Below are 14348 nucleotides of genomic sequence, written 5' to 3' on the forward strand. Positions count from 1 at the left end.
CTCTCCACTGACTTCTATCCTTAGCTAACTGCATCCAGTTTCTACTCTGTATTCCAATCTCTGCGAGATCCATCTTAATATTGTCCTCCCATCTGCACCTAGGTCTTCCTAATGGTCGTTTTCCGATTGGTCTTCCAATCAAGACTTTGAAAGCGTTTCTACTTTCTTCCATTCTAGCTACATGATCCGCCCATCTAAGCCTCCTAGACTTGACGACCCTCACAATGTTGGGTAAACCATATAAATTATGTAGTTCCTCGTTATGAAGTTTCCGCCATTCCCCATTCCCGTTCCTCTTGGGTCCGAATATTCGTCTCAGGATCTTGTTCTCAAATACTTTCAGTCTATGTTCTTCCCTCAGAGTAAGTGACCATGTTTCGCAGCCATACAGAATAACAGGCATGAACCAAACACACATTTGAATACTCCACCCCCCAAGGTTACAGAGAAATTGGCGCCCTTGACCCACGAGATCAGTAAGCCTACCTAACATACAAACTTTTTAACCCCGAGGAAGCTTCGAAGTTTAGTGAGGACGTTCAGCTCTCGGAAAAATCTGGTATGAGACTAAACAAGAAGTGTTATCAATCAAATGGGAAAATTAAGGGCATGGTTCCTCAGTGATAAAGCGTTTATCTCTGGTGTGTGTGGACTCCAGTTCGAGCCCCGGCCACGTAAGTTTATGGTGGACAACATTGTGTCCGTGGATTTTCTCGGGATACTCCCAGTTTCTCATTCCACCAATTATTCCATCATCATTCTCTTGCCTCAATCATCCTCCCCCTTACCTTAAAGGGCATATCCGTGGGACGTTAATTTCAACTGGGAGAATAATATCAAAATAATTGCAACTTTACGTACTAAGCAAAGGTTTTGTAAAGTGTACATTTTCCTGTGCTTGTTGAGAAATATCATTGACAAAATCTTGGTGCATTACTTTGTTAACTTTCATAACCTGCAACCTGCTTAGTTAAGTGTCTCAAACCCTGGCCGGCGAACGCAAGAGAAAATTTCGTGTGCGAGTTCTGCGTGCTCATTTGAATTGTTGTTGTTGCTTGATTGATCGATTTATTTGAGTTAAATGTCCCTTTCAACAGCGGGACTATGTGAGATGTGAATCTACAGCTTAACGTGAGATTCGAACCGGAAACCAAACCTGTGTCTTCGCGCCGAAGACATGCACACTTAACCATAGGTCTATAGTTACAAGGGAGCTCTGCTTGCTAGGTTAAAGGGTATTTGTATAACATGATGTTATATTGACTACTATTGTCACAATATTTTCTTATTGTCCGATTTACCGGGTTCGATGCCTTGGAAGCTCATGTGGTCCGTAACGCACATAAAGCTCTAGGTTCACGTCTCATATAGCTAGCTAAAAGGAATATAAAACTTCAAATCATCTAAACAACATATTTATCCTTAAACACAAGATGTTAAAAATAGCAAAGAGTTAACCAATCAAAATGACAATAATTCCGAATAGGCTGATTTTGTCAAATAGGCCTATTGGAAATTATACAGCTACTGAAAATATATCAATATACTCTGGAAACAAATTATATTTATCATAGTGAACCATTGTCAGTCCACTGCTGGAAAGATGTCTCTCAAACTCTTCTCCGCAATTATTTATATTCGGCCAGAGCCATTACTTGTGGGGGGCAGGGGGCAATTGTTCCCCAGGGAAGCTAACTGCCGTCGAGAGGGGCCCATTTTAAGACAAAATGTTCTTACTCTAGGGATGCGCACGAGACGAGTCGAGACAGGATTTTCCTGACAAAATTCGAGTCGAGACACGGCTCTTCCAATAGAGAAATATACGTTTTTCGAGTCGAGACATCACTTTTACAGCACGTTTTCGAGACGAGACAGCCACAAATCTTGTCTCGTGCACACCCCTATCTTACTCCATATACGATACGAACATGAAATTATAAATGAAGCAATAAATAGGTTTCCTACATTACATAAACAAAACAGCACACAAAAGGTAAATATATAAAAATGAATCAGGGCAGGGGCGTAAATAAGGGTCCCGCAGACCCCGCATTGCGGGGGCCCCAAGCCATTAGAGTGCTCCCAAATGGTGAAGTGAGACATAGAGAAGGGGCTCCACTTTACGCTGTCTGCGGGCGGGTCCCCAAGCATTTAGTTACGCCACTGATCGGGGGCTCATTTCAGTAAAAAATGTCTACTATTAGGAGCCGTAGAAAAAATATTTATTTGTATGGCTTTGAGATTTCTCAATATTGTCCCCTTAATTAATTTGTCATCTTTGGAATGGGCCAAAAGGCGTAAGTAACGGAATAGCAGACCTTGTAGTGCGGGAGGGCCCACAGGCTCCGGGGGCCCATAAAGAGTAAAAGAAAGATGGAAAGAGGGGCCCAAGAATTAGAAAAACAACTTTATCTAGGTATCCCAAATACGCGTAATAATGCTTGCCCCCCAGAAAAAATTCTAAGTTACTGCGCTGTATTGTGTTTTTTTCACGTCACTCCAGTGCTTCTTGATTTCATCACGTCACTTTGCATATGGACGTTTCTTAGTTCTCTCTTTGTCCCTTGATACATAATCAGAAATTGCTTTTGTAGGCCTATCATAATTTCTTCTTGCAAAATGATCAACCCGCTGTTACTGCAATGCCTTTTTATTTTCATGATAATATCCGCTATTCTCGTCACCTTTTTGATCTATGTGTTTGCTTGCCTATATTTGCGAGTCGTTCTCAACGTACAGTCAGTGACAAAACTTCTTTCTGTTTCATGAAATTAGTTTCGTAAATAACTTCAGAATAGAAGGAAAATTTGAGCACAGTTTTCAGTACATTAAAATAGAATGTATTTTTCTGTACGTTCCAGCTATACCACCACTATTCTCCAAACAAATTTTTACCAAACGGAAAGAAGTTTTGTCGCTGACTGTACATCTCTCCATGCTTCGTTGTGAAAAAAAATGAAAAATGAAATCTTTTAATTTTACGTCCCACGATTATGCATTTCAGGCTAAAGGAGACGGTGATGATGAAAAATGAATGAAAAGGTGGACTGACGAAAGTGGGAGAACCCTGAGAAAACACACGCACACGATGTGTGTCCACCACAAAGTTCACTTGCCGTGAGATGGAATTGAACTAGGGACCCCAAGCACTAGAGGTGAACGCTCTAGCACTGAGCTATCGCGGCACTTAGGCTTCCTTCTGAGCCCACAAACGGTGAATGTCTGGTTTTGTTAAATTTTTTGTTTGTTTGTTTGTTTGTTGGAGTTTAGCATTCCTTTTCAGAACAAAGTAGTGAATCTACAAAGATAGAATGTGAACGGTCGTGTAATACGTTCAAATTATAACTGTCTCACCAGAAATCGAATCCAGGACCAAAGGTGTATACGCTAGTCAAAAAGCATCACAAAGAGTGTTAATTTCATCTGGAAAAAGACTGAAACGTGGAACAACTATCGATTTCATATTCCATATATTCGTGCAAAACAACAGCGCTGGTAATATATTTTAGAGAGTCTATTTATTAGTTTTTGTTCAGTTTCTAATTTCATACAATTTAGAATTCAGGTGTCATCTCGGAAAATACTCAAAAATTAATTTACAAATATCATGGCAAATAAAAGCAAACATTTGAGAAAGTTGTTAAAAATTAAGCAGTCCTACTACTCCAGTATTCTTGATTGTATACGGTGTGTTATCAGTAGAGGAGAGAGAATCAGTACAAACGCGCTGGTATGATTGGCATGAAACGCATGTATGGCTACTTGTATGGCTACTTGATACGATTAAAGTAGTACACAGTGTTACTTGTATAATGAATTGTTTGTTTAAATGTTACGATTCATGACACTTTGTCGAAAAAAAAAAGAGTATTTCTTTCTCCTTTTGCGTATATCTACTTCTGTTTCTCTTTTTAAATCTGATAATGATTTTTAGTGACCTGGTACGCAGAAGTATATACTAATAAAATAGCAGAACTTACCAGTTACAATACTTTGAGCAAGAAACGTAACTAACATGGTTCCCTTTCTCTTTTCCTTAAGACAAGTTTACCCTAGTAGGAAGAAAGCTTTCGATCCGCTGGCGCATGCTTGACTTTTTACTTTCTATGCTTTCATACAATCTGCCTTTTGTTGTACTTGCAAGCGATGCTTTAGACTCTTATAGTCATTGCATCAATGGTCGTTCATTGGCTATTGACTTGACTTTATTTGTAAAATGCTTGCATCAAACTTGAATGGAACACTGAATGCAAGGTTGCCCCCATGTAACTTCCTTATTGGAATCCAGCTTGTAGCATGCTTGCACGCCTTCCAATCAAGCTGGATGTAAGCTTGGCCGACTTGCAATTCAAGCTTACAGCAAGCGGTTTGCAAGTTGTCTCTGGTAATAGGGCATGGGTACAGCCAGCCAGGAAAAGAATAAAGTTACATATATTTTTTTTGTGATTTTTTATCTTTTTCCTAACAAACTTTCCTGGACTTCGGTATTTACCCTTCGATACTTCTTTCGAAATTTTCGATATTCAGTATTTCGATTTTCCATATTTTGATATCGTTCGGTGTTTTCGCTATTTCAGTATTATTATTTGTTTTAGATATTTCAATGTCGTTCCAATGATATTTCAATGATATTTCAGTATTTCGATATCATTTAGTATTTCAGTATTTTCGGTATCGTTCGTTTTTTTTTTGTTGCAATATCGATATTCAAAAAATAACGAAAGTTGGTATTTCAGTCTCAATAAAGAAAAACCCTGCTTTATATTAGTAGTATAGACCGGCATTCTCACCAACTCAGTCCGAAAATCTCACCAAAATGGGCCCAAATTCCGTCATTTTGTACAAAAATTCACTCAGAGACCGAAAATCTCACCAGAATTGCTGCAAATTCCCCTTATTTTCACGAGAATTAGTATACAGACCGAAAATCTCACCAAAATGGATGCAAATTTCCTATGATAAAAATATTGTGTTTTTTAATACTATTTAATTAAAATTTTACGAATTTTATTTTATTTTAAATACAATTTATGTTGATTTTATACAATTTATGCTGATTACTTACCGTTTTTTCCAAACCTTTAAGAAACTTGTTTCTTCCTTTCTTATTCCTCCCTCAAGTGGTGAACAATAACTCAAGGAACTTCAGAAGATGTCCACAGAGGTCTTTTTGTTAATCTTAAACACAGTTGGTCTTGGTATTCAAAAAACTAATTCTAAGGAAGAAGACACATATAATGAAAGAATGGGAGGTCGTAAGATGATGTAACCAGTAGGGGAAGAGCACAGGAGGAGGGAAAATACAGTAGCTGTATAGGGAAATATATCCAACGTGTCTGATCGTAGAAACAAAGGATTATACATAAAGACCTTTGTATTTGAAATAATAGACCATTATTTAACTGTAACATATATTTGACCCTTCTGTCATTAATACAAAAGAAGATACTGACACTTGAAACTGATAGGTGTCGGACAATACTTTAACTGTTGGAAGTCAAAAGACATGTCACATAACTTAGTTACATGTATTTAGAAACAGCATATATGTATAGAAATACAGGAATTGTTTAAAAGGACAGAGAATGATAGCTAACTGGTGGGAGGCTGAGAAAATGTAAGAGAATTGTTTGACGGCATGTAAAGAAAAGGAAACACTGCGAGATATTACTATGTGTGTGTTTACAACGAGATACTTTGTATCGGTCGATAATTATCTGTATCTTGGGCAGAAAGTGCTTCTACACAAGCACTATACCTGATATAATGTTACTTAAAAATAACAAAAGAAGAATGTTTTGTAGATGTAAGAAATATACATTATTATTGTATAGTTGGTTGCTATGTAGTTGTTTATGGATACATAATTAACATGTATGATTGCAAGACAGTTTGTGTGAATATACGTTAAAAGAGAATCAACGAATAAATTATCTCACACTTATCATGGACTTGTAATTTCGGTAGAAAAGGTGATAATACTAGTGAACATAATTACGGAAGATATTTTAAGGTGTAAACGATTACTGCCACTAAAGATTTACTTATATTATTAGCCGAACCAGGGTTGACGACTACCTTTGGTGAGTCGTTGTAAAATTTTTGGTTTACCTCACCCGGGATTCTTGTAAATTCATATCCCGAAGTTTAAAGTAAGGGTGAATTTACCTCTGTAAGAAGGTTCATGAATACGAACTCAACTATTCTCAGAAGTGGCAGAGTAATCCCAAGAATAATCATGATTGAGGAGAATGAAACTGTTGACAGTGTTAACAACAGGCAGAATACAGCTCCTATTGCACCTGGAATGTTGACATTAGAAGACAGAATCTTACTAGCATTACAGCGACAAGAACAACGACTGGAACAAAATTTAACTCTGATGTCTAACGAATTAAAACAAACGGTCCAGCAAAAATCCGAAGAATCAAGTAGACAATATGAAGAATTAAGTAGACGATTGGAGCAAATAGATCAAAAATCAGAAGAGACGAAACAATCTGTTATCCAGGCTGTGAGAGACATCACATTACAGTTTGATGGAAAGCTAAAAGGATTATCTGAAGATTGCCAGGATAATTACAACCATGTGATCCAAGAAGTCAATTGTGTAAAAAAGGATTTGGAAGTAATAGAATCTTCTGTTCGTCAGCAAAAGATTCAGGTCACAGATAATTCTAACCAAATACGTGCAAATACTCAATTGATATCTACCTTACAAGAGGAAATTAGGACGTTACAGATTAAGGACAACGCATACCACAACAACATGGTTAATGATCGTTTGGAGTTCCCTTGCTCACAAGAGATGACCTCGCATTCACCTGCAGCAGATCAACGTGGACCTTACGTTATCTCTTCTTCAAGTAATCCATCCGATGAGGACATTATTTTAGAAAGAATTCATCCAAGGAATACAGATGGGCTGAAAAGAGATGGTGGAACCACACATAACGCAGTAGGTAGAAATTGTCACTCAACGCGTACACGAAATGGTGAAAGGAATGTAAAGTTAAGTGTAAAGATGAGCGAAATACGTGCTATGAGTAAGTTTAGTGGTAAATGTAATGAAAATGCTACTTCTTTCCTAGAAAAATTTCAGGATGAGTGCAGTATAATGTGTATAGATAAATCGCAATATATGAAACTAATCCCTCATTTATTACTCCCACCATGTTCTTTATGGTTTAAAGCAGTACGGGATCACGTCAATACATATGAGGAATTCAAAGCCGCGTTGATTGCAAATTACGAAAACGACTTTTTACTTGCGAACAGAGATGCCACAATTAGAAACCAACCTTTTAATCCTCGCTTGCACAAATCTATTGTTGATTTTGTTGTAAATACGTATAACGAATTAAAAGTCGTAAATCCGTTGCAATCGGAATCTAGAGTGATTGCATCTATTCGAAATCTACTACCGTTTAAATTACAACAGATGCTGTTTTCTACGCAGTGCATGAGTTTTAATCACTTATTAATGCTTGTCCAATGTTATGAAACTCAATACCAGGCACTGAATTATCAAGCGGGAGTAGGTAAAATTAAAAACAATTCAGATCACCTTGTACCTGTTCGTAATCTAAATATCCGTAATGCAGACAATACGGAACATAACCTAATTCGAGCAAATTTAAACAATCAGAACGAGCAAAATAGGCAAAGATATGTTGGGAATCCACCTAACCTAACCAATCGTGACAACAATTATGTCAGATCACTTAATCGAAGTAGACTCAAAAACAGTCGAAATACATGGCGAAATTCAAGAAATACAGTAAACTACATGGATAGACGTAATCGTAATTCAAGAGATGGCACTTCGTATCAAAATCAAGATAATGACGCAATTCATGTACAAAATAATGCGGAACATAATCACGATTGTGCAGTACAATGTACTTTATTAGAAGCATATGCAAGTACGAATTTAAACTGACTGCAGTTGATGTAGTAAGGGTTAAGCCCATATCAGTAATAGATTCTTATGAACATTTATCTTCAAATTTATGTGTTAATGTCAATAATGAAAACAACCCTTATGACTTTTAGATACTTTATCACGTTTGTTTCAACAAATGATAATTTGCAAATGATTTCAATTCTTTCTTGTTAATGTGAAGAATTATAGTTCGATTCATAATTGATTAAAAGCAAAGGTTATTTATATTATATTGATTTGTGTTGAAACTTAATTGTCAAAGATTATGTTAAGTATAAGGTTCATTCTACTAAGCTAATTATCCGACGACTGTCTACATGCGCCACCTTATATGTTACTCGCATAAGATTCTTCTGTATTCTGACGCCTCATTGATACGATGTATACATTAAAAATATCATCTAACGTAGTTGTTATATAATGCGCCCTAGAAAGATCAAACATTGTTAACATCACCGTTTTTAATAATGATTGAAACTGTTGATCATTGTAATGTGTTTTAAAATGAAATTATTTCTTACGTTTTTGACTTCGCACCCTTCGTTGATTATATTATTAAGCGACGACGTTTTTATAATAAAAGATAAATATTAAAGGAATAAAAGACTTATTATAAATGTATTTATATGAAGGAAATTTAATAAAGTTATATACGAGGGTCGATCAAAATGTAAAGGACACAATTCATATAATACCATTATTATAAACGGACCAGTGGTTCTTAAATATAAAAATCAAGCTACCTTGTAACTTTTATATTCAGTCCCATCGTCGGGCGACATTTTATACAACGAGATACTTTGTATCGGTCGATAATTATCTGTATCTTGGGCAGAAAGTGCTTCTACACAAGCACTATACCTGATATAATGTTACTTAAAAATAACAAAAGAAGAATGTTTTGAAGATGTAAGAAATATACATTATTATTGTATAGTTGGTTGCTATGTAGTTGTTTATGGATACATAATTAACATGTATGATTGCAAGACAGTTTGTGTGAATATACGTTAAAAGAGAATCAACGAATAAATTATCTCACACTTATCATGGACTTGTAATTTCGGTAGAAAAGGTGATAATACTAGTGAACATAATTACGGAAGATATTTTAAGGTGTAAACGATTACTGCCACTAAAGATTTACTTATATTATTAGCCGAACCAGGGTTGACGACTACCTTTGGTGAGTCGTTGTATGTTCCAGGTGGTCGGGGTGAAATGTGAAGTTGTTCTGTGAGAAAGGAACTTCTTTTAATTGGAATGGGACTTATTACGCATTTGTTAAGGACCTTGCCACATTGAGGGAGAGAAAGAGTGACCCTTTTTACCTGAGTTACAAAGGGATAAAGAATGAATGAAATCTTTACGTAAGGCAACTTTCTCTTTTTGCTTTTGGAAGAAGTCTTCAAACAAGATTTCTTTAAGGTATTTTTGCATAAATTAGTTTAATTTTTAAAAAACTAGATTAATGAATTAATTATTTATGAATATTAATGAGCTGGTAATGAAAGGGGTTAGAAAGAATGTTTTTTCGTGTTTTTCGTATATTTTAGAGGTATATATTTTAGAGGGTTGCATATCTTGTTTTGGTGATATGCTATGTGAATGCAAACGCCTGAAGTGATTGTATTGTATTAATATTGGATTGTATTGTAGGGTTATATATTGTGACTCCTTATGTATATAAGTGTTTTAGATTACCTTGAATACCATGCTAGGATATATATATGGCGATTTTTTACCTATGTAGATGCTTGTTAGACATGTCCTAGTTGTATTTTAAGCACAAAGGATATCATTATAGTATAAACCATTTCCTTATAGATATCTTTTAACTAGAGTATTCTAATGACATATGTTGGTAACTTTACTTACTTCTAAGATGCTTGTTCACCTTGTAGAAGACATTATGGCGTCAACATGGTTTCCAACTTAGGATGATTTATTGTAGGAACATAAAATATGATAAATACGTTTAAATAACCTTATATGAAGCATACGTATTCTTCCTTTATCTTATATAGAATACAGATACTTCGTAATATATCAATATTTATTTGGATATAGGCATAGGAATAAAACATATTATCGTAAATTGTAACGCTTTATTGTATTTATATAGTCTACAATATTCTATTTCCAATATTGGTATATATATATATATATATATATATATATATATATATATATATATAAGATATTTACTATACTTAGAATATTCTGTAATAACTTATTCCCATTTTTACATTATATATACGTAGAAGTACCAACTGATTGATTTTGTGAAAAAACTTATGGACATATTTGATGATATTATGACTATGTTATGACATCATGGTACCTTTAGACAGTTTACTCTTTACATATTTACTTCTATATACAGAATACCAATCATTTAACACACTTAATACTTTTATAACCGTATGGCAATGTCCTATAGTCAGTAATACTGTTATGATTTAATCGTCGTCTTTTATTTTGAACTTTCTGATGTGTTTTAGTTTCAGACTTGGATACGATGACAAACCCTGGCTTACGTACAATTCTTCCTGGATTGTGTAACTGTTTTTTGTCAGCTTTATCCCGAATTAGTTAATAAAAATGTTGAAAGTTAATTTCTTGTCGTTTACGATGATTTAAAGTTATTCCTCTAATTTTAAATACATAATCTACTTTTCCTGTTTGTACGTCTTTCATTCCATAGGCGTATTTTTTGGCCCTAAACCTATAAATGCATCAATTTCCCAGCCATCAGGAACTTCATTAGTTAGTTGACCCAAATAGGAACCCAAAGAAAGTGGAGGCTTTTCATTACGTCGCTGTACAAACATAATACTATTAGTGTCACAGTACAATACACGATCAGGATGTACAGCTGTTAATAACTCGTAAAGTTTTAGACGTACCCACGAGGTGGTGAAGCCTGCAAGGACAACATTGGAAAATTTCCATGGTTTGTTTTTGTTCTCAATGTTTTTATATGATACAATGAGATGTTGCTCTCCAATAGGCAATACAGTTTGTACCTCATATTGTGGTGCCCGTAGATAACAAAAATTTTTCTGGAGTATCTACAATTACAGATTCAGATAAATCTGTTCGCTGTCCCCATTTTCCGTATAAGGAATTGAGGAATATTTTGGAAATATATCTTAGACCGGGATTTGATTCAATGTTATTTTCCGCTAATTGAATGCATTCATATACATAATAGTCTGTAATATATTTCTGTTGGTCTTGTTTAGTTTTGCACCAGCTACGAAATCCTGAAGACTCCTGTTTCATTTTTAAGAAGGAATTGACATAATCTTTAAACAGGTTATTTTCTGATCCGGATAATTTGAATTCCCAAATATCGATAATTTGTAGAATTTTGTATCCGAGATCTAAAGCTACGTGAAGTTCAGGAGTACAGTATGTAATAGTAAGGACACGCTCAGTATCATTATGCATACAATTGTTGTCACTTTGTTCCATACACGTACGACATAACCCAAATATAAGGCGTTCATTACATGTATATGGTAAAATTGGAAAATATAAGTCTTTGGGAGGTTAGATACTACATTTGACTAATCCATGAATACTTTGCACTTGTGGAAAGTTAGGCCCCTTGTATATTTTTGGTTTACCTATAGGCAATGGCTTACGTGTCATCACCCAAGGATATAATGAAGTTACATCATAATATGCCACAAACTCTTCGCTGGTACATTCGTATAGTGCATTAAAACATTCGGTACGTCCACCATGAAAACTATCTTTAGGTACCAGGTGTTTGACAAGATCATGACATTGTGATTGACATTGTGATGAACGCTTTATGTTTGGGTTATGTCGTACGTGTATGGAACAAAGTGACAACAATTGCATGCATAATGATACTGAGCGTGTCCTTACTGGTACATACTGTACTCCTGAACTTCACGTAGCTTTAGATCTCGGATACAAAATTCTACAAATTATCGAAATTTGGGAATTCAAATTATCCGGATCAGAAAATAATCTGTTTAAAGATTATGTCAATTCCTTCTTAAAATGAAGCAGGAGTCTTCAGGATTTCGTAGCTGGTGCAAAACTAAACAAGACCAACAGAAATATATTACAGACTATTATGTACATGAATGCATTCAATTAGCGGAAAATAACACTGAATCAAATCCCGGTCTAAGATATATTTTCAAAATATTCCTCAATTCCTTATACGGAAAATGGGGACAGCGAACAGATTTATCTGAATCTGTAATTGTAGATACTCCAGAAAAATTTTTGTTATCTACGGGCACCACAATATGAGGTACAAACTGTATTGCCTATTGGAGAGCAACATCTCATTGTATCATATAAAAACATTGAGAACAAAAACAAACCATGGAAATTTTCCAATGTTGTCCTTGCAGCCTTCATCACCTCGTGGGCACGTCTAAAACTTTACGAGTTATTAACAGCTGTACATCCTGATCGTGTATTGTACTGTGACACTGATAGTATTATGTTTGTACAGCGACGTAATGAAAAGCCTCCACTTTCTTTGGGTTCCTATTTGGGTCAACTAACTAATGAAGTTCCTGATGGCTGCGAAATTGATGCATTTATAGGCTTAGGGCCAAAAAATTATGCCTATAGAATGAAAGACGTTCAAACAGGAAAAGTAGATTATGTATTTAAAATTAGAGGAATAACTTTAAATCATCGTACACGACAAGAAATTAACTTTCAACATTTTTATCAACTAGTTCGGGATAAAGCTGACAAAAGCAGTTACACAATCCAGGAAGAATTGTACGTAAGCCAGGGTTTGTCATCGTATCCAAGTCTGAAACTAAAACACATCAGAAAGTTCAAAATAAAAGACGACGATTAAATCATAACAGTATTACTGACTATAGGATATTGCCATATGGTTATAAAAGTATTAAGTGTGTTAAATGATTGGTATTCTGTATATAGAAGTAAATATGTAAAGAGTAAACTGTCTAAAGGTACCATGATGTCATAACATAGTCATAATATCATCAAATATGTCCATAAGTTTTTTCACAAAATCAATCAGTTGGTACTTCTACGTATATATAATGTAAAAATGGGAATAAGTTATTACAGAATATTCTAAGTATAGTAAATATCTTATTTATATATATATATATATATATATATATATATATATATATACACCAATATTGGAAATAGAATATTGTAGACTATATAAATACAATAAAGCGTTACAATTTACGATAATATGTTTTATTCCTATGCCTATATCCAAACAAATATTGATATATTACGAAGTATCTGTATTCTATATAAGATAAAGGAAGAATACGTATGCTTCATATAAGGTTATTTAAACGTATTTATCATATTTTATGTTCCTACAATAAATCATCCTAAGTTGGAAACCATGTTGACGCCATAATGTCTTCTACAAGGTGAACAAGCATCTTAGAAGTAAGTAAAGTTACCAACATATGTCATTAGAATACTCTAGTTAAAAGATATCTATAAGGAAATGGTTTATACTACAATGATATCCTTTGTGCTTAAAATACAACTAGGACATGTCTAACAAGCATCTACATAGGTAAAAAAATCTCCATATATATATCCTAACATGGTATTCAAGGTAATCTAAAACACTTATATACATAAGGAGTCACAATATATAACCCTACAATACAATCCATCATTAATACAATACAATCACTTCAAGCGTTTGCATTCACATAGCATATCACCAAAACAAGATATGCAACCCTACATTACGTTAAAATAAGGCTACATGCATAAAAAGTCACAATATATAACCCTACAATACAAACCAATATTAAAACAATCCAAACCAAGAGGTACAAGTTATCCATAGTACTACCATAGCGTCTAAAGCTATGCAACCCAACAACACATGTTTAAAACACTTACATGGAAACAAAAGATAATATGACTACAATATGCTACATATATTCATGTCCAAATACCAGAACCAATATACATACATACATGCATCCATTCACAAACTAATCATATATTCATACATACATGTATTCATATATACATGTAATTTGCCATTCATCTAAACTTCGTACACCATTAGACCCATACAGTATTCAAAAGATGACATTGTATGCTAAAATCCCATATCAGCTACTGAAAATACCATATCAATACATAAAATACGCTTCTTAGAGTTGCGTTCGTTTCCTCCCCCAATATCTGATACATTTATTTGCAATATGTACTACTCTAATATATATATATATATATATATATATATATATATATATATATATATATATATATATATATATATATATATATATATACACCAATATATACCTCTAAAATATATGAAAAACACGAAAAAAACGTTCTTTCTAACCCCTTTCATTACCAGCTCATTAAT

The sequence above is a fragment of the Thermobia domestica genome, chromosome 12 (genome assembly GCF_964235325.1).
Source record: "Thermobia domestica chromosome 12, izTheDome1.hap1.1, whole genome shotgun sequence".
Classification (NCBI taxonomy): Eukaryota; Metazoa; Arthropoda; class Insecta; order Zygentoma; family Lepismatidae; genus Thermobia; species Thermobia domestica.